At 34.8% G+C, this 27,195-nt stretch overlaps 1 pseudogene; it reads right to left on the minus strand.

The window, feature by feature from the left end:
• Nucleotides 1–24,927: 24,927 nt before the first annotated feature.
• Nucleotides 24,928–26,982, minus strand: LOC141499335 (reticulon-3 pseudogene; annotated as a pseudogene).
• Nucleotides 26,983–27,195: the final 213 nt, after the last annotated feature.

The raw sequence follows: 27,195 nt of genomic DNA on the forward strand, positions 1-27,195 counted from the left end.
TTGGGCACCTTGTCTTGCAAAACCCAAATAAACAAACAAACAAAAATTAATTAATTAATTAAGCCTCTTTGTCTCAGTTTCCTCATCTTTAAAATGAGGGGTTTAGATTAGTTGACCTCTGAGATTATTTCACCTCTTAATCCATTATTCTATGATGTGAAAAAATAAGCAGCATCTGTCTTGCTGCATATTCTGATACCTAGATTTTGCTTGAACTAGTCTCCTATTTCTCAGGCTTAGATGTTTCTAATTTTACTTCTTGTGGACCCCCTTTCAGCTCTAGAACTATCATCCTGGATATTATAAGATGTTTGGCAATTAGAGACTTGATAGAATGGGCAATTTTTTTACACACCCAAATGATAAACATGATAATAGCATGTCTAGATTTAAAGATGCTGCCTTCCAATGACTATAATTTAAAATATTTTCTTTTGCTACTTGAACACAAAGACACTGGCTTTACAGAACCAAGAGAAAGTCCAGTTTCTTGCAACCACACTGGGCTGGGTCCTGCTCTTGTGATACAGAACTAGTAATTAGGATTGTCAATCAATGCCTGAATCTTAGGGAAGACTTACACTTTTCTCTTATTGTCTGAGAGTCTGCCTGGGCAGAACATCTCCCTCCCATCTGCTTCATTTGCATGGTTATTCTAGAATACTCCCTCCTCCCTTCAAGGATTTTGGGAATTTGCTATTCAGCCTTAGGGGAGTGGCAACACAGCATGTTTTAGATTCAGCAATTGTGTATTCTACAATGTGGTCATTCCGTTACCTTGCTAGAGAAGGTTGAGAACTTGGCCAAATGCCAAAGAGGGAAACAATTCTGAACATTCCTTTCAGGGTACCAACACCTCTAGCAGGGAGAAAAACAGTTTCAGCTTTATAGCAAACAGAAAACATCAAGGCAAATATTTTCGAGAAGACATCAATGTAGAAGGCATCAATGTATTGAATTTGTGGTCTGAAGATAATGGGAACCCAGGCTCCAACATTTGCTACTTAGATGTGTGAGCAAGTCATTTCCATTCTTGGAGCTTCAATTAATTCATCTACAAAGGAGGGGGATTTGACTCAAGGCAGGATATTTACTTTTTTTTGTGTCATCGATCCATTTGGAATTTTGGTGAAACCTATGGACCCCTTCCCAGAATAACTTTTTTGAATAATTGAAGGAATTATTAAAGGAATTACTATGATTGAAGGAATTATTATAACTATGCTAATTTTTAGTTAGAGATTTGTGAAAATAAAAATGTAATTTTTTTCCTCCATTCAATTTCATGGACTCCCTGGAATCAAGATGGTTTTTTCATATCCCTTCCAGGATTAAGTCTATGCTGTTATGATTACATATGAAGAGCAGGTGAGTCATTCCCCAAAGTGAGAGTCCTTTGCAGACAAATAAAAACAGCCTAGGTCCTTCTTCCCACTTTGAACCTGTTTGTGCTGGAGAGTGAAAGAGCAAACAGATTTCTGATATGAAGTTCATAGCCTATATTTACCTAGGAGTTTGTCTGCATTACTTCTTAATGGTTTAAACCATAGGATATCATTTGTAACTTCAAAAAAGAAAGTTAATGTGTAAACTTCAAAACATGACAAGTTCTTAACCTTTTTTTTTTTTTTGGAGTGTTTTAGATGCTTTAGCAGTCTGCTGCAATCTTTTTAAATAATTAAAGGAAATGCTAGATTTAAGGTAGAGATAATCAAAATAAAGTTGTAATGTTTTCCCCATCCAAGTTCACACAACCTCAGATTTATTCACTGTCTCCCTGGGATATCTAAGGACCTCCAGTTAAGAGAGTAGGTCAAGGATAGAGGAAGGTGGTGAAGCAGCAAAAAAATACTCTAGAAACTGTGTTTGGAAACATTGTCATTGCCATCATAGTGACTAAATTAACCCATAACCAGTGAATCTACATATATCTTGAATCATGTTTGGATACATTTCAATTTTAGAAAATAGTCATGGGTTCCACAAAAATCTATTGGTATATTTTTTAGCAACTTCCCTGCCTTCATCCTATATATGAAGATTCAGTGCAGTCAGTGTCAGACAAGAAGCATTTAGTTATTTTAAAAATAATTTTTATTGAATTATTTCATGTTTACATCATCTAAATTTCTTTCGGCATCTGTTCTCCTCTTCCTTATTAGAGAGTCATCTCATGTGTCTTTTTTGGGAGGTGTAGTTTATTGAGTAGGGGAGTGACATGGTAATACCTTGATTTTATTTCAGTTCATTTTTATTTTATTTTCATTTCCAAATTCCCTCCCTTCCACCATCTATCCACCACCCACTGAGATGCAACAAAATTAAAACCTAATACAAAAAATAAAGTCAAGCAAACCAAATTAAGGATATTGAAAAAAAGTTTATCTGAACCCATGTATTCTATTAGCTTTCTTTCTGGAGGTAGGTAGCATGTTTTATAATAAGTCCTTTGGATTTGTGATTGGATATTGAGATGATCAGAGTTTCAAATCTTTTAAGCACACTTCATTTTATAACAGTTTATTTAATTCTTTCCAGATTCTTCTGAAATATGCCCTATTCATCATTTCTTAACAGAATTGTATTCCATCAAATTCATTTACCATATCTTGTTCAGTCATTCTATAATTGATTGGCATCCCTTTTATTTTTTAGGTTTTTGTAAGGCAAATGGGGTTAAGTGACTTGCCCAAGCCTACACAGCTAGGTAATTATTGTCTGAGACCAGATTTGAACCCAGGTACTCCTGACTCCAGAGCCGGTGCTTTATCCACTCACTGCACCACCTAGCTGCCCCACATCCCTTTATTTTCAAGGTCTTTACCATCACAAAAGGAATTGCTATATTTTTGTGCATTCTTCTTTCTTTGATTACTTTGGTGGTATAGACTAGTAGCAATGTTGCTAGGTCAAATGATATGCCCAATTTAAATAGTTTTAGGGACGTAGCTCTAAATTGTTTTCCAGAAGGGCTAGACTGGTTCACAGCTTCACCAACAGTGCATTAATATGCTGTTTTCCTAAATTGGTAGTGTTTTTAATTTTCCTTCTTTTGGTTAACTTTGCCTATCTAGGTGGTACCTTAGAATTGTTTTAATTTGTGTTTTTCTAAATAAAGCTATTGAAAGTTTAGATTTTTTCCTTCTGAATATTGTCTGTTCATCCACTTTGACCTTTTATCAATTGGAAAATGTCTCTTATTTTCATAAACTAGGCTCAGTTCCATATGTCTTAGAAATGAGACTTTTTTCAGAGAAATTTGCTACAAAGACTTACTACTCTCCCACCTCCCATGCCAATTTCTTGCTTCTTTTGTAATTTTTTTATGTATTGGGTTTTTTTGTGTGCAAAAAGTTTTAAATTTAAGTAATCAAATTATTTACTTTACTTCCTATTAACTCCTCTATCTTGGTATGAAGAACTCAGGTTATAAAGTGCTTGAAATACCAAACAGAAGACTTTATACTAGAGCTGCTAGGAATCCACTGGTGATGTTTTTTGGTTGGGGGAGGGGAGCATAATCAGAGTTGCATTTTAGGAAAATAATTTTATTAGTTGAGTGAAAGATGAGCTGGAGTGGGAAGAGGCAAGGAGGTCAAATATAAATACAGAGATTTTCATGAATTGATAAGAATGAAGTAAGTAGAACAAAGAAAATAATAGACATGATGCCTTTGATAACCTCTGCACACTGGTTTCTGTTCCCATCATATTATCATAGTTCAGACTGAACTGGAGGATTGCTTACATGAGTGGAGAGAAGGGGAAATATGTGGAAAATGATGTAAGGGGAAATCAAGATGTGGCCACAGGTTGCAGATATGTGGTGAGTAAGAATGGAGAGTCAAGGATTACATCAAGGTTTTGAACCTGGGTGATTGGGAAGATGGTGGTACCCTAAATAGTAATAGGAAGGTTAGGAAGAAAAGAGGATTTTGTGGGGAAGATAATGTTTTAGATTTTGGTGGTGTTGAATTTGAAATTCCTATGGGAAAACCAATTCAAAAAGTCCAAGAGACAGTTGGTAATTCAAAATTGAAGATCAAGAGATTTGCATAGAGATGATTAATTAATTCCATGGGGGAAAGAGAAAGAGAATAGAGAAGAGGATCTAAGAATGAATTTGGGGACATCTACAGTTATTGGACATGATGTAGGGGAAGATCTGGGAATTGAGGCCGAAAAGGAGTAGTCAGAAAAGTAGAACTAGAAATAGGAGAGTGATGGGACACAGAAATCTAGAAAGGAAAAAAGTCTTCAGGAAGAAAAGTGCATCAACGGTGTCAAAGATTATAGAGAGATCAAGAAGGATGAGGATCGAGAAAAAAAGCATGAAATTTGTTAAGAGATCCTTGGTAACTTTGAGGAAGCAATTTCAGGTGAATGATGAAGACAAACCAGAGTAGAGAGGGTTTAAAAGAGAATGAGAATAAATGAAGCAGCAGTCAGCTGAGTAATGGACTTGATCTGAATCCTGTTTCTGACACATTTTTGTTGTGTCATTTAACCTCTAAGAACTTCAGTTTCCTTTGCTGTAAAATGGGGATAACAATGGTTCTAACTACACCACTGAATTGTTTAATGTTAAGTGAAAAAGTAGATAGCAGATATCTGAACCCTTTAAAGTGCTATGTAAACATCAGTCATAAAGTATTATGTAAATATTCTTATATGTCTTCTATCACCACCCCCCCTTTTCCATGTCCCTGTTTGGGGGCATTATTGGTATAATTGTCCTTGTCCACACCAATCCCCAAATAACACGGTCATTCCTCTTAATGGCATATGCAAGTGGATGTTGATCGATCAAGAAACTAGAATTTCTAAGTTAACTTATCAAAACATTAAAGACACGGGGTTTTTGTCAGTGTGGGAGTTTCTAGTGTGATGGGGGAATTTCCTCCACTACACAGCCTATAACAGAATCTTACAGAGTGTCCTGCAGGCTAGAGGGGTGACTTAGAAGAGGGCACAACTAGTTAATGTTAGTCAGGGCTTGAACCCAGGACTTCTACAATTCTAAGTCTAATTCTCTATTTACTATACCATGCTGTCTTCTACGTGCTTTCCCTGGCTATTTGGAACATCTGTTATTTCTAAACACAGGCTCTTGTCTCCAAATCATATCCCTATTGCTGCTGATAATATTAATTATTTTCAATCTGAGTTAGCTGATATGCAAACACCTGGCATACCTCATTGATGCCCTCAATTTAACTCCAAACCTGTGGGCAAAATGAATCTGAATCTCTATTAGGGGTTTGAAGAGGTTATTCAAACACCTGCTAATTGGAAGCACATCTTTCTGTCTAGTCTCAGCCCTGCAGGGGATGTTAATGATTCTGAGGGAGCATTAGCAGTAAACAAGGTCATTCCAAGAAGCTCTCAGCTAGAAGGCAGTTCAAGGGAAGTCATTAGTTGAGGGAGATTGTAGAGTTGCCTTGGACATCTGTAAGAATAGATGATCTGCTCACTGTCCGAAATTGTTGGAGGTGACATCCCTGGGCAGATAGGGAAATAGCAGACTCTGACAGGTTTAGGATTTTGCTGCTCAAATATATAGAAACAAGGCTAGTTCTAGTTGACATGGTGAATCAGTTCCACCATTACTCTACTTTCTACCCCTTTTTTCTCCTTTTTCACGACTACACTCTTACCTGGCCTCTGGGGCACCTGATTATTGGCTTCTTCTGTCACCTGATATGACACATTCAACCACACAAAGTGATTACTGGCCTGGGAAGATGCACCTTCCTAAAGGGAAGATAACATGAACACAAATTAAATAATTGTAAATGATGGTGCTTCAGACTCCAGTGTGGGAAATGTTTATGAACACAGGTACATTTCTAGCACCTTCCAATTTGCTTGCACCTTAAGGAGAATGGGATACTGTAGGATACGTAGGTAGTAGAGGGCACAGGTGAAGCTGTGCTATTGGTTGGGAGATTCCCCGGGATGTTATTTTGGTACCAGCATTATAAGAAACAACTGATAGATAATTGGAGGTGGGGAGTGGGGAGGGAACAAAAATTAATTAAACTTCTACAAGGTTCCAGGTACTGTGCCAAGTGATTTGTATAAGTATCTCATTTGACTGTCAAGACAATCCTCTGAGGTAGGTACTATTATTATTTCCATTTTACGGCTGAGAAAATTGTGGCAGATAGAGGTTTGTGATTTTTTCCAAGGTCACACTATTAGTTAAGTACCAGGGGCTGAATTTGAAGTCCGGTAATTCTGACTACAGCCCCAGAATCCTATTCCACTATAGCTCAGCCTATCAGTCAGTAAAAATTTATTAAGCAACTGCTATGTTTCAGGTACTGTAATAAGAAAAGAGGTAAAAGACTGTTTCTGCCTTCAAGGAGCTCATAATTTAATAGGAGAGACAACAGGAAAACATGAATATCCAAACAAGTTTTATACTTGATAAAAAGGAAATAATTAGGAAATAGAAAACACTGGAATTTAGAAGGATCAGGAAAGGCTTTATATAGATGAGATTTTAGTTAGGACTTAAGGAAACCACAGAAGCCAATTGGCAGGGGAGAGGGAGAGAGTTCCAGGTATTCCAACCAGTGAAAAGGGCACATGCTGAGAGATGGTCTTGTTTGGGGAACAACTGGAAGGTTAAGTTCCTGCCTCTACAGAATTCCAGGAAAAGCTCTGGTGTCTCTTGGATGAAACAAGGTTGTAAATGGAGAGTATGATGAAATTCTTATGATGAATGAGTGGAAAAGATTGGTTTTGAGGCTGGGCAGGAACTGTCTTTTTGCCTTTCTTTGAATCCCTAATACTTAGTGCAGTGTATGACTAAACACTTACTGATTGACTGGGAGGTACAGTAACTGGAGCAGTCATGGTGTTTTGCTCTGGGTCCTTTTCCCCCTGATGTAATAGTGAGGGTGAAACTCCCTTTCCATGAAACCTTCTAAGACCTTGGCTTAAAAAGGTCAAGGTCTTCCCTTGAACCCAGGGTTGTCTTTATTTGTCCTGATCCACATCTTGCCATATGGCTACAGAGGAGAAAGTAAAAAACTAGTTAAGTAGGTACTATTAGTAAAGTAAAAAGTAAAGTAAAGTAGAAGTAAAAAAGTAAAAAACTTAGCATGGTTCTCCCTCACTTAAATCCATTGCAAGTCATGGGATCACTTCGTTGATGTCATGGTCTTCTTCAAGAGGAAAGGACAAATAACAACAACAACAATTACAAAAACCTGCCCTGGTTTTTAAATGTGTTTTCCCACATCATTTTAATTTTCTATGTATGATGTAATACAAATTAATTGCAACAAAATATAATAATTAAATTTATTGATCTATCCAGTAAACTTTGCAACTATTTGTACTTAAAAAACTTAATATGCAATAAGTTCTCCTTTGAGTTCATAAGATTCTGATGCACTGTTTAATGTCATTGTGAAATAACTGTTTGATCACAATGGATATTAAATATTTCTTTAATGAATAGTCCATTTCCTCAAATTTAGTCTTGATTATAGTCCATAGATTTCAGGGGGTATATTGATCTTGATCTTTTGGATCAATTTCTTAACCTTTCCTGTATAATGTGAGGCTGTTGCAGTATTTATTTGAAAATTTCTATAATTTCAGAACAATTTTTCTTATTTTATCAATATATTATACCAATATGTATCAATTAAATCAATATATTTATCAGTGTTCATTCCCTCAATGGGGACAAGGCTTCTTGGTTCACTGGAAATAAAAACAAATCCCCCAACTTTTTAAAATAGATTTTTTTTACAATCTGATAAAGACTCCTAGATCAATTGAGATATTTTTAAAAGCAATTACTACTATATTGTCTTAACATGTTGCTTTTGAGTTGTGTAGTCATGACCAACTCTCCATGACCTGAGTTGGGGTTTTCTTGACAAAGATATGGAGTGGCTTGCCATTTACTTCTCCAGCTCATTTATAGATGGGAAAACTGAAGCAAATAGGGTTGGGTGACTTGACCAAGGTTGTCACTTGTAAATGTCTGAGACCAGATTAGAACTCAGGAAAGATGAATTTTCCTGACTCCAGACTCAGCTCTCTATCCACTGTGCTGCTTAGCATGCTATCTGCACAGAGTTAGTGCTTAATACATTTTTGTTCCCTTCTACTTCTTTTCTTCCCTTGTAGATGCATCTTGATTTCTTCTGACAATAGTTTTGGTATATAGGGCATCATCACTAAAATTGCCTTTTCCCAGAGAGTCTCTGTATTGTCTTGTTATGATAACTTTTTTCCTTTCATAAAACTGTTAGTAACTACTTTTTTGTTTGCTTTCTTTGTTTTTTGCTGGATTTTATTTTATTTTTTTTCTGTTATTCTTACTTCATCAAAATTACAATATAGAGAAATAAATAGCAGCTTTTAGTGTTCAGGTCCCACTGAAGATCTTTGCTTATTTTCTGAAGACTAATCAGCCTGTTTCATAGTGATACTTTGTCAGGTTTGTTTTTAACTCTATTTTTCTTTATGCTTTAGTTTAATTGATCCCTTCTTCTTTGAGTTGAATAAGTTTTGAAATTCTTGGCCTCTCCGTGGTAACAGCTGCTGCATTGTCTGTTACAGCCTTTGAAATGTGCTCTGCAACTTTTGCATGTTTTCTTGTATAAGCTAGGTGGTGCTAGGTCTGGAGTCAGCAAGACTTGAGTTTGAATCTGAAATCAGATATTTACTAAGCTATGTGATCCTAGGCAAGTCAATCTACCTCTACTATCTTCAGCTATAAAATGGGAATAATGATAACCCGCTTTCCAGGGTTGTTATGAGGGCAAATTTGTATGAGGGAGATAATATTTGTAAAGTACCTGGCACAAAATAGGTGCTATATAAATATTAGTTATATTAAAAATCATAGAATTAAAAAACTCAAAAAACATGAAATGTGAATCATATGAAATTCATTACAATTGAGAGAAAATGAACTAAACATAGGAAAATCAGTTCAATATGTTTTTAGTTATTCAAGATCAGATGTTCTAAGTCATTCTAGTTTTAATAGAAGCACATGTGTGACATTGTCACAGAAATGAAACCATATTAAAATTATTGCTTGTATCAAAAGATTCTGCATACCACTGTATATGTTGCTGTTCTTTAGTAGAATGTAAGCTTCTTGAGGACAAAAACTGAAAAATTTTTGTATATACTGAACTTAGTGCAATGGCTTGTACTTAATAGTTTCTTTTTATTACGTTGAATTATTTGTTGAATTGACTTGGAGTGAATTTATTTTTGTCAAATGAATTTTCTCAATCAATGTTTTGTTGGTTTTATTAAGAAGTTCTGTACAATTTTCTTATGTAACTATTACTGTGACATTGAATTTTTGCATTTAAAAAATTCTTTTGGAAGATTTATGATTCTTTTAAAAACTTTTCTTCCCAATTTATTATTCATTTTGAGATTTTTTTTTTAAAAAACTGAGTACAAAATTCTGTCTTTCCCTCAAGTCTATCCCTCATCCATTGAGAAGGGAAGCAAATATATCAATTATTCATGTAAAATAACACAAAACATTTCCTCATTGTAATACCCCCCCAAATTTTTATGTTGCATTTAACCATGTTGCAAAAGAAAGAAAGAAAAAATAAAGAAATTGAAAAAAAAATTATACTTCAATTTACACTCAGTTCATGGCTCTGTCTTAGGAGATTGATAACATTTTTGATCCTTTCTTTCATTCTTGTCTTGGATCACTGAATTGATCAGAGTTTTTCAACATTGATAATCATCAAAATATTGAAGATACTGTATACAATGATTTCTTAATTCTGCTTGCTTCACTCTGAATCAATACATATAGGTCTTCCCAGGCTTTCCTGGAACTTTCTTCACCATAATTTCTTAGGACACAATAGTATTCCATCACATCATCAATCATATATCACAATTTGTACAACCATTCACTAATTGATGAGCATTCCTTCAATTTCCAGTTCTTTGGAAAAGATTTGATATATATGTGTATATTTTCAATGATTCTTTTCAGATTGCTTTTTACTTTTCTTCTGCCAAATTTTCTTCCATTTCAGTTTTCTTTCACAGCTTTTACTTTCTGGGAGAGATTCCCCAGCACATATTCAATTTTCTCCATTCTGTTATTTATACTCTGAAATTCTGCTTTGAAAAACTCTTATTTATGACTTAACTTCACCCATATATATTTGCACATATAATTCTTTTTATTTTTTTCCTGACTGCTTTGCGATACAGACCTAGTAGTAGTATTGTTAGGCCAAAGGGATCACAGTTTTATAGCCTTTTGAGCATTAGTTCCAAATTATTCTCTGGAATGTTCATAATTCTAACAACAGAGTATTTGCATCTTATTTCCAAGGAACATCTCTTTGGTTTGTCTTCTGGCAAATTTTCCTCCATTTCATTAGTTTGTGTTCCCAATCTATTATTCTCTTTTACAGTTTTTACTCTTTGGGAGAGGTTCTTGACCACATATTCAACTTTCTCCGTTTTGTTATTTATGTTTTGAATCTGCTTTGAGAACTCTTATTTCTGACCTAAAGTCACTCAGAATTTCTCTAAAAGTTTAATCTCTCATTCTAAAATTTCTTGCAACAATGCCATAATCTCTGGAAAGTCTGTAGGATTCTGTCTGTCATTAAATGATGTCGATTTACTTCCCTTTGTATCATGATATCAAATGTGCTTTGGTATGTGGTTTTTATTTTCCTTCTATCCTGAGAATTTGTCTGTTTTATATCCTTATGCTCTAGGTTTCAATTTAGTCCTTCTCACTTAATCTCTTACTTTCAGCCTCTTACACTTTCCCAACTATTCCCTCTTACTCTTTGGTGCCTCCCTTTACACAACTGTATGGATTCCCTAAAACTAGGGAAGCTTTTCATCAATCCAACATTGTTTTCCCTTACCATGTGGACATGAGTGCTGGGCACGGCATATTTTAGCCATGTCCAATTATTGATGCTCTTCCATATGGATGCCTCCACCTCATCCCCATCTTTCATGTGGCTAGAGAGAATCTGTGCCTATTGCTTATGGGGGAAGAGGAGGGAGGAAGGGAGTCCCTTCCATGGAAGATTTCCATAGCCTTATAGGAAGCCAATGCTTCTGAATCTCCTTGTCCCTGTCTTTGATGACTATGTTTGAAGTAGGTTTAGAAGAAACTAAATGAAAGCTCTAAGTATAATGTACTCTAGTTCATTAATGGGACTTATTTTGTTGAGTTGGAAGGCTTTTTTTTATTTTCTGAATTCAGTGGTAATTACTTCACATCTGACAAATAATTCATTTCTTTTGCAGTTTGGGAGTTTGAGAAGTTTTAAGCAAGTACCTCCTCAAGCATTTTGATGGTCACATGATCCTTTCAGGCTGATGAATTGAATTAATGCCAGTGACTAAAGCTTGTGTGACCCCAAAACTCTGGCAAATTGAGCTCTGTAAGACCTTTTGCACTCAATGAAAGGGAATAGAATGGAATGGAATAAAGATAGAATAAAATGCTCGAAAGTAGAATGGATATATATGTAGGTCCATAGGCAATAGAGGCCCTAGTAATAGTTATAGATAAAAAATATAAATAACTTGGATGGAAGAGGTAGGATAGTTTCAATCTGATGCTCTGGCATTTTCAAATTGTATCATGCCTCCAAGTATCCTATATGACCATGACCCTGGGAACAAGTCTATCAGGACTAGAAGAAAGTGCAATTGTAAAGAGTGGTAATAGAGGGATCTAATTAATTTCCAGTTTTGGATTGAGAAAGATGTTATTTTCTCTGGCAATGAACACAACTGTCTTGTGAGATTTATTTTTTATTAGAGTTTCCAATTCTAGGTCAGTTAACTTTTAAGTTGGATTAAAGAATCCCTATATTTTTCTTTAGCTATAATTAGTAAAATTATATTAATTTTATTTATATTATTTTATATTTATACTATTTTACTATTATACTATTTTTATATTTATACCATGTTATACTAATTAAATACACAGGTATTTAATTTTGTACTTTTAGAAACAGTATTCTGAGGAGGGGTCCATAGCTTTACCTTATTTTCAAAGGGGTCTAGGACCCAAAAACATTTCAGTAGAATGGGATTAGAGAAGAATGAATCAGGAGGAACATGGTAGAGAAACGAAACAATAGCCAGAGATTAAGACCAGCATCAGAACTGGGAGATTGTTGTGTTGAATTTTCAGGCTAGTGGAGAAAATAGCCAGATAGTATCATTCATACATACTAGTTATTTTCTTTTTTACTTTTCTCTTTGAAATGGCTATTACTATTTTTTTGTGTTCATACATCACCTTTATTTCCCCTATATACCTACCCCTTTCCCAATCAAGGATTCATCCTTTATAACAAAATAAAAAAATGAGAGAAATCAAAGCAGTTCAGGAAAAATTACTAATCAAATTCAATAAGGTAGTAAGGGTTCTTCATCCAGGCCTGGAGTCATTTTGAACAAGTGCTCAAGAGCTGACTTAAATTTTCAGTGTGAGCATTTATATATATCAGAAATTGACAAATGCTACAAATCAAGGTTTGATTTATTATTTTGTTGATTACCTAGACTTAAGAAAGTGATGGAAAAATCCTAATGTAAATTATACTTAAAATTGTGTCCTGGAACTGGTTGTTTAACATTTACCAGAATTCCCTTGTCCATCCTAAAGTCCCCTGTCTGTATAAAGTAGTGAGGAAAGTGTATTCTCTTCTCTTCTTTGAAGCCAAGTTTGGTCATTATAATTAAACAGGAGTCAATTTCAATGTTTTTTCATTCCATTTATATTAAATATATTGTTTTCCTGATTCTTATTTCACTTTTATTAGCTCAAATAAACATTTCAATGCTTCTTCATTTTAAAAAATCACATAGAAAAATAATATTCTGTTATATGCTGTAATTTTCAGGTCTTTCTCCAAGTGATGGGCTTCTTTTGGGGGGGGCATTCTTTGCTAAAATAAAAGTGCTATTATGAATGTTTGGGTGTATTTGAAACCTTTTAAAAATCTGTTACTTCCTTAGGGATATTTAAATTAGAAATGGAATCATTGGGTCAAAGAGTGCATATTTTAATAATTTTCTTAGCATAAGTTCAATATCTTTTTACAGTGTTTCTTCATGTGTTAGCCATGATCTTTCTTTTTCCGTAAAAAGGTAGTGTTCTCCCCTAATGGAATATAGAAAAGGGAGAAGAAGACTTTCTAGGTTCACATTGGAGAAAATCAAGACTTTCATATTCCATTAAGTAAAGTTTCCTAGAATGAAGAAATGAATTTTGTTCATGTCAGATTGGAAACATTCACAAGATAACATTTGACAAAAGAGGAGTCAGAGGACCTCTCATCATTTAGGGTGTCATCTGTGTCTGTATCATTTGTTCATATTTCCTTTATTATTATAAGGTGATTGCATGATGTATGTGTTTAATATTTCTGTCTTTCTGCATTTGTTTATGCATTCTTTGTGCCCTAGCAAGAGGATCATTTCTTCTACCATTTCCATTTAGAAGTTTCCATTAAGTCTATCAAATCTAGTTTCCAACATTGTGTTCATGTATGTAATTTCACTTTTATTTCTTTTTTTTTCTGCAGAATCTGCCACTCTTATTAAAAAAAAAGTCTAGAATTAGATTTTTTCTTTAGGTCTTCAAAATTCCCTTAAGAATATGGATGTTAAATCCATCAGTATATATGTTTTTAATATTGCTACTTCATCATTATTTAAGGTACCATTAATTATTGTGAAGATGATTTTGTGACTCTTACTCAATTTAATCAGTATTTACTCAGCTCATTTGATTTAATGGACATCAGTGATTGTATTAACAAGTTAGGATATTGCTGTAAAAAAGAGTTATGTAGGTCAGAATTAATTAATTTACTATGTATTGATTATAATATTACTTAGAGTTGGGTTAAGGAGTAGATTTATACTTTATTAGTTAGGCCTATATTAACTTGTATTAGAGTTAGAAATAGAGATTTGCTAGATTAAAAACGACTTTCATCCCTGCCCCTTTGAGTATGAGAGCTGTGCTTGAAAAAACATAGTTGTCTTGTCATATGTGTTTTTTGTCCCAGAATATTGTTGGCAGGTAGAAGACTTTTGCTGAGATTGACTAAGATTGACCAAGAATGCTGATGTCAATATATAGCAATGAATGACAGGTATCCTCCTTAATCACATATGGAAGTTTATTCTTTTAGGAAAACATAGGATGAATTTCCTCTGCTTCTCATTAGCCAGTCATGTGAGTTACCTGCTTCTAGAGATGAGCAATCATGGAATATGTCACCTAAATCTTGATCCCTCCAAGATTAATAAAAGGGGCTGCTGCATGATTAGGAACACCATCTTGGAATTTGGGAAGAGTCAAATTAACATAAAATGTTGATATATATATAAATGTATACATATAATATATAAACATTTGACCTTCTAGGAACAGCATAATAAATAGACAAGTCATTCTCTTGTTGCACAACACCGCATTTTAACCATTTGGTAGATCTACTTTTGACATGGATGTTAATTGGTTCTTGGACTTCACTCCTCACTGAATTTGGTTACCAAAAAGTTTGGTAGAGACTCCAGTTACTAAATCTCTGCAGGGTTGTTTGACATTTGGAACCTCGCAAAGTTTATCCTTGTCCATTCTATCACTACACTTATTCACCCAGGACAAAGAAAAAATGAAATACAACTGAAAAAAACATAACCTTGTTATATGTTTGAAGTCTGGATTGGTAGAGAAGAATCCAAGACTTTTTTCCCCACTCAGAGTCATTTAGTATGTTTTTCCCAATTCTCAGTAGGAAAGAGTGAGATGTAACTGACTAGTATCTTTTTTATGTACATTCATTTCTGCTTCAATAATGAATTAAAAGACTTTTTTTTTACTGTGGCAAGAAAAAAAATCAGTAAAAATAAAATTCCAAGATTTGATTTTACCCTTGCAGATGTGGCTCAGGTAGGTGTCTCTTGTTTTTCTCCCATCCTTACCCCTACTTCTATAAATGTTTGAATACTTACAAATTTGATTAATCTTCACATGTGGTACCCAATTTAGAAATGATATTTAACTTCTACCTTCTCCTGAATTACTTCTCTTTCCCACTTTTATTCAGTCTTCCAAATGACCTTAAGAAATTCAACTGGCTCCTCTGGATTTCAGTCTTCCTGAGCTTTAAAATGAGTTTATTGAAGATTTGATGACTTCTAAGGTCTGTTAAGAGTTTTAAATCTAGAAAATATAAAATCTAGTTCTGTTTATTCTATTTTTCAAGAAACTCTATTCAATTTCTAGTTTTTTAAAAATAATTACCCTTATAAGAAATGTAAGTTAAAAACAGTTTTGTTTTCACATTACATACATGCCAGATTATTCCCACCTCTTGAGAATTTTCTTATAATAAAATAAAATATTTAAGGAAAACTAACAGTAGTGACTTCATTTGACTGCATGAAAGCAGTCAATAAACATTTATTCCATCATTTCATACCTCTGCTCCCCCATCTCTTTATTTTAAAATAAAATTTTTTCTAATTAAGAAATTTTTTCCCCCTTCTCCCTCTTTAGGCCCTCCACACTTCCAACTTCATCAGAAAAAAGATAAATTTATTATAACAAATGTGCATTGTTGAAGTAAACAAAACCCCTCATTGACTGTATATTATATTATATATAATATACATATATACACATACATAAACATATAAGTATATATCAATCTGTACTCTGAGCCCATCACCTCTTTAGCAGGAAGTGGATAGTATATTTTATAATCAGGCCTCTGGAATCATGGAAGGCCATTTTGTTGATCATGGTTCTTACAGTTTTCAGTTATGTGATTCTTTATTTATAATGCTGTTATTGTGCAAATTATCCTGATTCTGCCTATTTATCAGTTTAAGAAAGTTTTAAGAATTATTCATTTTTTTTAAACCTTCTGGTTTTGCCTACTTCATTCTGCATCAGTTTTTTTTTTTTTTTAGGTTTTTGCAAGGCAAATGGGGTTAAGTGGCTTGCCCAAGGCCACACAGCTAAGTAATTATTAAGTGTCTGAGACCGGATTTGAACCCAGGTACTCCTAACTCCAGGGACAGTACTTATCCACTACGCCACCTAACCACGCCTGCATCAGTTTCTTGCAAGTCTTTCAATGTCTTTTGGAAATCTATTATTTCCTTATTTCTTATAGCACAATAGCATTCTATCATAATTATATTCCATAATTTATTCAGTTATTCTCCAATAATCAGAAAACAATAGCTAGAATATGCAGGTGTACTTATAGCACGTTCATATTTCTTCTTACTCAAATTCAATTCTAGCTTAACTCTTAAATCTCAGTTGCTTGATTGGGATTTCCATGTCTTTTAAATTTTGCCTGCTGTAATTTTTTTTTATCAGAAAAGAATTACATTTTCTGCCCTTTATGATTTTTTGTAGGTTTTTGCAAGGCAAATTGGGTTAAGTGGCTTGCCCAAAGCCACACAGCTAGGTAATTATTAAGTGTCTGAGACCAGATTTGAACCCAGGTACTCCTGACTCCAAGGCCGGTGCTTTATCCATTACGCCACCTAGCTGCCCCTACCCTTTAGATTTTAAAGTAATTTGTCTTTCTTTTTGTCTACCTTAGTCCAACTTATTTATTTTTAAAATTTTTTTTTCAAGGTAATAGGGTTAAGTTACTAGCCCAAGGTCACACAGCTAAGTAATTATTAAGTGTTTGAGGTTGGATTTGAACTCAGATCCTCCTGACTCCTGGTTCTCTATCCACTGCACCACCTAGCTGCCCCCCCAACTTATTTTTAAATTGTGTTTTGCTAATTGAGTAAACCTTTATAATTCTAATTTTTAAATTAAATTACTTTTTCAAGGTTGCTTAGATTCTCTCTTTGACAATAATGCAATTAGAACTTGATCTTTTCATTTCGAACTGAGTTTATTTTTTTCTCTCTCTGGTGTCTCTTGATCATCTTGATTTAAGTTTGATCTTGTTTTCTTTTTCTTACATGATTTTCCAACATTTGGCATAAAGACCTTTTATTGTCTTTGTATCTTTTTCTGAAATCAGTAATTATCCAATTGTCTTAATGAGCTTTGTTCTATAAATTCATTGTTTGGGGTCATAGGAGCCTTGATTTTGTTCTATTCATTATTTTCTCTTCCAAACTTGATTTTTTTTCATTTTTACTTATTTGCTAATCCTCAGAGAGCTGACTGCTTCATTGAGATTTTCTAACATCTCTTCTATGTTGTCAGTTCTTATGTCTGTTATTTCTAATATTATAGCAGATATTATGACAGATGGTCCTTTATCTCTTGGAGTAATTCTAAGCTGCCATAGTGGTATGTTTCTGCTCTCTTGGGGAAGATATTATTCCTTTTTCTCCATTCTTTTATTTTTGCATTTTTTTCCTTCAGGAGATTTCTCTTGGTTTTCTTGTATCATACAATGTTGTTAATTGTATTGGGGATTATATTTTATTTATTTCTTTGGTCTTCCTATTTTACTGTGTGGTTTCTTCTTCAATTTTTCCTTCCACCTCTTTTGTTTTGTTATTCTATTTTATCATATTTGTCATTGCTTTGAGTGATTCATGATAATTGGATTCATTCAAAATCACTGATTTGGCCATCTTCAACTGTGTGTGTGTATATATATATATATATATATACATATATACATACATACACATTTATGTATATATATATGTATATATAAACATACATAATCTTAGGGTTTAATTTGAAATTTTTCTGAATGAGAAGGACCACCCTCAACCACACTATCAAGTGCTGGATGGCTTTGGAAATTCATTTTTACTGAAGGCTTGATAATGTTTCTTAATAATTTGATTTAGAAGTACTAGGAAATAGTGCTTATATTAAAAAAAAACTTTATACTTCAGTCAAATCAGTGTGATGACTACTGCTGTTTGAATCCCAAGTAATGTCAAGATATTTTATTTAGTTTTTGTGCTGACAAAAGTTAAAATGAGAAGTGTGATTTCTATTGCTACACAAACTTTTCCAAGGTCAAACTACAGTTCCAGAAGCAATTTTGGACTTTAATACAAGTACAAAAAAGACTTTCAAAATCCATTTAACTGTGAAATTGAAGAGCTTACATCTATTCCTTAATTGTTAATTGATTACTCTGCAATTTAATGACCTGCTAAAAGGCAAATATTAAGAGAAGAATCTAGGAGAATTCTATAAGACAAATATCAAGGGAAGAACTTAGTAGAATTTTACAATTGTTTTCAAAATGACAAATATCCTTAATTAAAATCATATGCTGATGAATTGATATCAGTATTTGGGAGTAGCTATGTAAAAAAAGGTATTCCAAAGATGAAACATACACAGTCTCACTACAAATCAGCATTAACAGATGAACAATTATAAAGTTTTGATGATAGAGAATACTAATTTTGAATCTCAATTGAGCAAAATGTTCTCTGCAACAGAACTCCATTTTTCTATTAGTAGACCCATGTTACAAAAAAAGAAAAAGAAAAATTATTATTTTTATTAATTTATTGTTTCTTTATTACTATTTTCATTATATTTTGAACTTCATTAATAAAAATCTGGCAATTTCTTTTCCTTTTTGTTATATAAATATCTACATAATATTGTTTTTTGCCTTTTGTTCATCAAGTACTAAAATATTATAAAAAATGTTTGTCAGTCCCCATTATAGTCCTCACTTCTTTGCTAAGAAGTCAGAAATTGTTTTATCATCAGGTCTTCAAAAGTTATAATCAGTTGCTTCTTTGGATTGAGGTATCAGACCTCTCAAAGTTATTTGTCCTAAAGATATCATAAATCCATTTCTTGCATCTGGTCATTTCATTAAATTTCAATTCATGTAAGCATTCCCCTATTTTTCTGAAACATTCATTTTCTTCATTTCTTAGAATATAATAAAATTATGCTTAAATTGATAGTTTGCTTAGGCATTTCTCAATTAATGGATACATTTGGGGTTCAGTTGATTGCTATAAAAATTCTGGTAAAAATGTTCTTTTATAGGAAATACCACACTGCAATATTAATTTTAACACTGGGACAAAATAATAACTACTCAGTTCTACACAATTTCTTTTTTTCATGATTTTCAGAATTTATTTTAGGTGAAAAATTAGGGGTATAATCACAATTGCTTCAGTCCCTTTTAGGAAAAATTCTACCCAGACAGCAGTTTGACTTTCTGACTTAATTTACAATTATATTTATATCTAGTTAACACCTGGTCTCTTTTTAGTTAAGACAAAATTCAATTTATTGGACATGTTTGAGTAAAGAAGTAGTCAGTTATATTGCCATATCTGTTGATTAGCATGAATTGGAGAAATTGAGGAAAGAGAAAACCTTTTCCTATAATTTCCCTCAGTCCTTGAGTAGATAATTGAAAGTGATGGTATCAGTCTTAAGTTATCTGCTCCCATATACCTTTCCCCAATATCCTTTTAGGATGTCCTTGGGATTATAGATTTTTTTGGTTCAGTTCTGGGTGTCTCCAACCCTTCCTTTCTGATGCAAAATTCTAGAACCTTTCTCCAGTTCTGAGTTAGCCCTTCATTCTATACAAATTCCTCCCTCAGTGTGTAATCAGGTCTCTTACCTTAATACCTTTGATTCAGAGAATAACTTCTTTTACCTAAAAAATATAATTTTTATAAAGTGGATAGGTGGAAATTATTGGAACCCAATCATTACACATGCGCAGACACATATGCGCAGACACACACGTGCAGACACACACGCACAGACACACACACACGCACACACACATAGACACACAGACACACAATGTGTATATATATACATACACATATATATATATATGTGTATGTATATATATATATATACATATATATAGAGAGAGAGAGAGAGAGAGAGAGAGAGAGAGAGAGAGAGAGAGAGAGAGAGAGAGAGAGTCCTTTTTCTCTGTCCTAACTTGGTTAGGACAGTTTGCTGAGTCAAAGCATTAATGAACGAATTATATGACATTTATTGAGTTTTTGGTATGTGCCAGGGTAGAAATATAAATGTAAACATAATCCCTACTTTCAAGGAATTTGCATTCTAATAGGAGAGGAACTATACAAAGGGGAATGGAGCAAGAAGGAGCTCTTGGGTTTGGAAATTTATAGGGATGGTTAAGGTAGCCATGAGGGAGTAGATTGACATACTCCATCTAGGAACTTTGTGGTTCCTAGATGTGGTTCCAGAATGATAGACTGATGGTGCATGGTCCACAGAAGTGGCAAGGTGGTTTTTGAGGCTATGGAAGAGATGGCCAGAGAATTAGGAGAAAAGTGAAATATAGCTGGGGGTTTTTTCCTGAGAAGCTAGACTAAGAGAGGTAACCAATTTAGTGACTTTTTGAGTATAGTTCAAATTTTCTTTCTGGAATGATTGAAACACTTCATAACTCCCCCAGCAATACAATAGCTTCCTTGTCTTCTCACAGTGTTTCCCACACATTTCATTTTCACTGTTGGTCACAATCAATATGAGGGGGAATTTCAGAAGTGTCTTAATTTGTATTTCTCTTATTAGAGACTTTCTTCATACTTTCATTGATATTTGAATTTCTTTACTACTAGGGATTGATCCATTCATTTATCCATTTATCTATTAGAAAATCGATCTTATCCTTGAATAATTTGCATTAATTTTATATATCTTATGTTTCATAACTTAACAGAAGTTTCCTAGGAAGGAATTTTCCCATTTGTTTCAATCTTAAGTCTAATTGTACTTATTTTACTTGTTCAGAAGCTTTTTAATTTAATGCTATCAAATTTGGCCATTTTAACTTTTCTAATCATCTCTGTCCCTTGTTTATCTCCCACTCCTTGTCATAATTATGAAAGGCCTTTCTTCTAATATTTATATGATCTTTTATATTTAGATCATATGTCCTTTTGAAATTTGTTGTTGTGTATGATATATTAGTCCATATATTAATTTCTGTCAGTCTTCTTTCCAGTTTCCCCAGCAGTTTATGTCAGTGGAAGTCTTACATCTGGGAGTTGGTGACCTCAGGTGTGTCAGTCTCTTAAGAATGTTTGATGACTTCTGGTTCTGGTTCTTGTTCATTGATCAATTGTTCTATTCATTGATCAATTCCTTTTTATTTAATACAAGTGTCAAACAGTTTTTAGTTTGAGATATGGTACTGTGGAACCCACTTCTATACTTGCTTTTTAAATTTATTTCCTTTGAGATTCTTGACATTTTCTTCCTCAGATGGATTTCTTCCTCAGATTCCTAATTCTATAAAGTACTTTTTGATAGTCACTATATCACTAAATACATAAACAACTTGGGTTGTATCATCATTTGTATTATTTTAGGAGAATCCATAAGTCAAAAATGTTAAAAATGTTTTGTACTTATATTCATATAAGCTCTGATTACATCTTGGTAAGTAGATTCCCAGATATTTTATATGTTCTATGGTTATTTTCAATGGTATTCATTTATCTAACTCTTTTTGTTGCCTTAGGTGAAAAGAGGAACCAGACTTTTCTCTTGACTACATGCCTTCCATTTCTGAGACATGAGTCCTGAGAGGAGATGGCTAGGGATGACTTTCACCTGCCTTAGAGTGGAGTCTACTTCTCCCTACTTCACCACCTGATCTTCAAATCTCCTTTTAATTCCCAGGTGCTATTTCCTTCTCCTGCTATAGACTATTTCTTGTCTAATCTCCAGCCTCTATTCCTCATCCATAAATATGCCACCTCCCTGGTCAAGAATTCTGAAACTTTCTTATCTGATCATAAGTGAAACGAGTCCAATCATAACATATACTTTCCATTCCAAACAGCAATTATTATCTACCTCCTCTTCAGTCTCATTTGAGGAGTGGTGCTTTCTACCCAGTGACGAACATTCTCATACTTGGTCATAACTTTCATATCCCAATGATTCTGAACCCATATGGGTCATCATATAAACACTATTCCCAATTTCCCACCACTTAATTCCTTATTCCCATCCCTCTTAATGCTTGAACCTCAAAGTTACAACCAAACACCACCCACTCCTTCCACTATGCCCTCTTTTAGAAGCAACAAACTTCCCTTGGTCCCCCAAGTTTTCTTTTCCTGTTCTTTCCATATTCTATTTATTGTTGAAACTTGGGGTCCCCTTGATGACATAGCCTCCCTGCCCATCCTTCCTAGTATTAATTACCCTTTCACTTATACCCTTAGGCTCACTGGTCAAGGTGGAGGAGTTGGAATACTCCTTGTTCCTTACTGCCACTTTTAAGTTTTCCTTCTTTCCCTATCACTCAATAGTTTCTTCTCCTTTGAAGTTCATACAATTTCTTTGTTATCAACCAAATTAAATCTTGGTTGTCTACTTAGCTCCAGGTCATTTTTCTTTCTTCCTCAATTAGTTCAGTACATAGTTCACAATTTTTCTCTCCTCCCCAACTCCTGTTCTCATACTTGAGGACTTCATGAGGATAATCTTTCTTTTTTGAAGAAGACCATGACATCAGGGAGGTGATATCTTGACATGCACATGAATTGGATTTGAGTGAAGGGGCTGCTGTACTAAGTTACCAGCTTCACTTTTTCCTCTAGAGCCTTCTGGGTCCAGTAGCCAGATATGGATCAAGATGACCAGAGATAGTCAACAATGTGAAGCAATCAGGATTAAGTGATTTGCCCAAGGTCATACAGCTAATAAGTATCAGAGGTTAGATTTGAACACAGTTTCTCCTCACTTCAAGGTCAATGCTCTACCCACTGCACCATCTACCTGCTGCCATATTAACTTTCCTACAAATACCTTAACCTACAAATTCCTCAACCTACTTACTTTCCATTGATCTACTATTCCACTTCATCATAGTCATATATATCATAGTCATATCCCTCTATCCATCATTCATAAATATGCCACCTCCTTGGTCAAGAATTCTGAAACTTTCTTATCTGATCATAAGCTATTGGTTTTCAACTTCTCCCTTTGCCTTCTCTTATCTAATTCTACTCTTCATCTGCACCATGACCTCTAATTCTTAAACTTCTCAATTATCTCCCAGTCTACTCTCTACTAACCAAACTCTCCTCTTTCCCCCTTTTTAGTACTTTGATAAACTGATTCAATCTACATTGTCCTAACCTGCAAATTCTCAGCCTCTGATGATTCCCATCTTCTGGTATTTTCACTCCTACCCATGTACTACTGAAAAAAAGGTAGAGAAAACCATGCAATCATTTTTGTGATGTTGTTTACAAATTTATATTACACAAACTGAATTGGTCTCTCACTGTGCTGGACAATCCTATTATAGCTTTAAAAAAATCAATTTAGTATCCCACTCTCCATAGTGGATCTTCCAAACCTTTTCATACCTCCTCAAACTTCCTTTTCCCAACCCCCCCCCCAAGTCTCTCAGCTGAGAACCTAGTCTCATATTTTATAGAAAAATTAAGGCTATTCTCCTTGAACTCCTTCTTCTTCCTTCTTCCTTATCTTATATCAGATGCCTTCAACCGGTCTCAAATGAAGAGGTAGCTTAATTCCTTACCAAATTTAACCTTCTTATCTGCTCATCCCATTTCCTCCCAAAGATTGCTCCCTCTGATATCCCCACTCTATCACTTATTTCCAATCTTTCCCTATCTACAGTTCCTTCCTTACTGCCTATGGATATGCTCATGTCTTTCCCCACCCTGAAAAAAACTCTCACTTGATCTTTTTATCCTCTTTTTCTTCTATCCTTTGTATTCCCCTTGAAATGACCTTCTAATATAGGTGCCTACACTTTCTGTCCTTTCACTTTCTTCTTAACCTCATATAATCCTGAGAATTTCAAACTCATCATTTCACTGAGATTACTCTCTCCAAAGTTATCAGTGATTTCTTAATTCCCAAAGCCAACAGCCTTTGCTTAATCCTCATTCTTTTCAACTTCTCTGCAACTTTATTTTTACAGCAGTTACAGACTTTTTATTTCATAATAGGAAAAGTACAACCTTATTAAACTTCAAGTGAGGTGAGGGAAGAGAGAGGAAAGCACATTCTAGGAATGACTTATAGAAGACTAAAGCTCAGAACTGGTGTTAGAAAAGGAATAAAACAAATGGCTACTTCTCCGATTTTTAATTATTTAGGGTAGAGAGCTAATGATGATCCCTTCTCTGGGTTTCCTTCTAGTCTCCCTTCTTCAGTACCAATATCTTACTTTTTAGACAGAGGGTATATCATAACTATTTCTAGGTTATTAAATAAAATAAATAAAAGCTCTACCATTTTAGAGGGTTCAAAGGAGAGAAGGGAGCCACCAGAAGACTACATATGCCACGGGGGGGGGGGGGGGCAGGAAAATGAGGTCAAAGAGATACAAAAGACCCAGAAGATGTGAAAATTACTAAAATCCTTTCTTATCCATACTCCTGGTTCTAAAATAATTTGCCAAAAATAAGAAAACTGTTCTCCTTTAACTTAAAAATAAACATAAACTGATAATGAGAGACTGGTAAATACCAGCATATTAGGAATTTCAGTGGTTCACATCTTCCTTTCTCATTCTACCTTTCCCTCCCAATCTTTTATCCTGCAGTTTCAGCTAGAGGAAACCCCCTCTCCTCCCCAATCCCTCAAACTAGTTATGGATTTATCCTATTAATGTGAGTCTTTCTTTTACTCTTGTGGATTCTAAGACATTAGTTCTTTTTAGTCTGGAATGTTCTTGTGCTTGATATTGAGGGCAAGGATGAAGGAAAGGAAAAATACCAAATTTAAAAAAACCCAACTTGGAATGCAGGCTCAAGCTGACAATGAGCATACTCTTTCATAGGTACAAGTAACAATGAATATAATTATTAAATGGTGTTTTAGTAATTGTTGAATTTTCAGTTTCTGAGCTGTTATTCTGCCTTTTTCTTTGCGATATCAGGCAGTTTTGCTTAGATCTTGGCAACAACTGCCGTGGTCTGGTCCCGAGCGATGTCAATATAGTGGTGGATCTGCATCTTATACTTTTCATAGACAATTGGAACACTGAAGACCAGCAGTTCCTGAGGATCAGGAGGGTGATTCCATTGAAAATTGCCCCCATGTATGTCATCAACCACATGAGGACTGGCAGCTTTAAAGAATCCACCAGATCTTCCACCAGAAAGAGAGGGATGATGAGTTTGAGAGCCTTGTTGATATGCACCATAGCAGCATTCAGGTAATTGTGGAAAGCTTCTGAGGACAAAGCAATGTCCACATCCAGGTATGCCTTGAATGAATGCCCTCTTCTGACTTCAGGTCAGCTTGGATGACAGACCTGTAGACCCTGAAGCTGATGGCGATGGAGAGAAGGGCCAAGGTGAGGTAAGAAGCCACAGTGATGACACTGAAAGCTGCTAGCATAACCAATGTTGTGCCAAAGACAAGGCCAGTCTTCTTGACATCCCACCAGAAGATGAGATCATGCACTGCACAGGACAAGGCACAGTTCTTGCCCCTGGGGTCTGGGCATGCCCTGGGGCTTCCCCTGCTGCCCGCTGCTGCCCTGGAGGCATCGGCCCTGGCGGCATTGGTCCCAGACGACTACGACAATGAGACTGAGCAGGACTGGGTGGCCTTGCCAATGGGGGCGGGAAGGGCAGAGGCGAGGCCAGAAGAGGAGGGTGGCAAAGCCGCGGCTCCAGGGGCTGATGGTGAGTGACTGATGGACTGACTGACAGTGCAGCTTTTCATACTGGAGGTCACTTTCTTCTTCTTGACATTCTCTTCCCTCAAGTTTTCTAAAGAAAATCATCAGTTTTTCCTGGTTCCCTTTTTTTTAGTGTATTTCCCCAAAATAAGACCTAACTGGAAAATAAGCCCTAGTGTGATTTTTTTCAGGATGCCTACTCTCCCAAAATAAGCCCAGTTAAGATCTTCAGTCAGATGGATGCATTTAGTACATTCTTGAAAAATATAACAGATGTGTTGAATTATAAAATACTATTAATATAGAATTAAGTATAAATAAATAATATTATAGACATTACTACTTAAAATAAATAATATAAATCATAATTGAGTATTTGTAAATACCCAAGTTGGACACCTTTTGATGAGAGGTGAACCAATATGTAAACAGATGATATTGAAACTATTGCTGAATTACTAATCAGCATACAGACAAATAACATGCACAGTTGATAAAGTCTGGATGGAAAGAAAACCCCACTTCTAATCATCAGGAAGGGCAAGAAAGACAAGATTGAAAATGTTTTAAGCATTTGATTTCTTGAAATTGAAAAAGCCTGGTATACACAAGCAGTAATAAGGAAGTGGGTCAATTTAATGCTGCCTCTTGTTTTGTGAGATGATCAAAGAGTTTGCTAGTCTGAGATTCAGCCAGCACATCATGCTAAAGAACTTCCTTGTAGAGAGAAGAAAAGATTAAATAATGATTTCCACAGAAATACTGCCTAACTCCAGACTCTTGATATTGCGAAAAAGGAGCCATTCAAGGAAATTATGCTATGCATAGAATCAAACATGAAAATCATTGATGACTGGATATTCAGAAGATATATTAAACTGAACATGTCCAAAAATAAATCCACTATCTCTCCTTAAAACCTCAACCTTCTCTTCCATATTCCTATTGAGGACAACACCATCTTCTGAGTACTTAGACTCACAACTTAGGTATCTTCTTCCACTCCTTGCTATCTGGTGTTAAATGACTGGAAAGGAAGGGACAAGAGTAAGTTATAAGGGTTTTGATCACCTATCAAAAAATTTTGCTTTTCTGTAAGCTATAAGGAGTAGAAGCAGTGGCTTGAGTTTATTGAGTAGGAGAACACATGATTGAATCTGTGCTTTATGAACATCATTCTAGTGGCCGAGAATGGGTTGGAGTAGGAAGAGACCTGGGCAGGAGGCAGACTTACCAGCAGACTGCTGCGGTGTAGTGGGCATGGGATGATAAGCATGTATACCAGGCAGAGAAGTGACAGAGATGTAATCAAAACATGCTACAAAATGAAATCAGTGACATTGGCCTCCTGACTAGGATATTTCATCTCTTGACTCTGCTATTTTCTCTACCTGTCCCCCATTCCTGGAACACTCTCCCTCCTCATCTCTGTCTATGACTTACCTAAGTGCCAACTAGAATGCTATCTTCTATAGAAAATTTTTTTCCA

Source organism: Macrotis lagotis, chromosome X (assembly GCF_037893015.1).
Source record: "Macrotis lagotis isolate mMagLag1 chromosome X, bilby.v1.9.chrom.fasta, whole genome shotgun sequence".
NCBI lineage: Eukaryota > Metazoa > Chordata > Mammalia > Peramelemorphia > Peramelidae > Macrotis > Macrotis lagotis.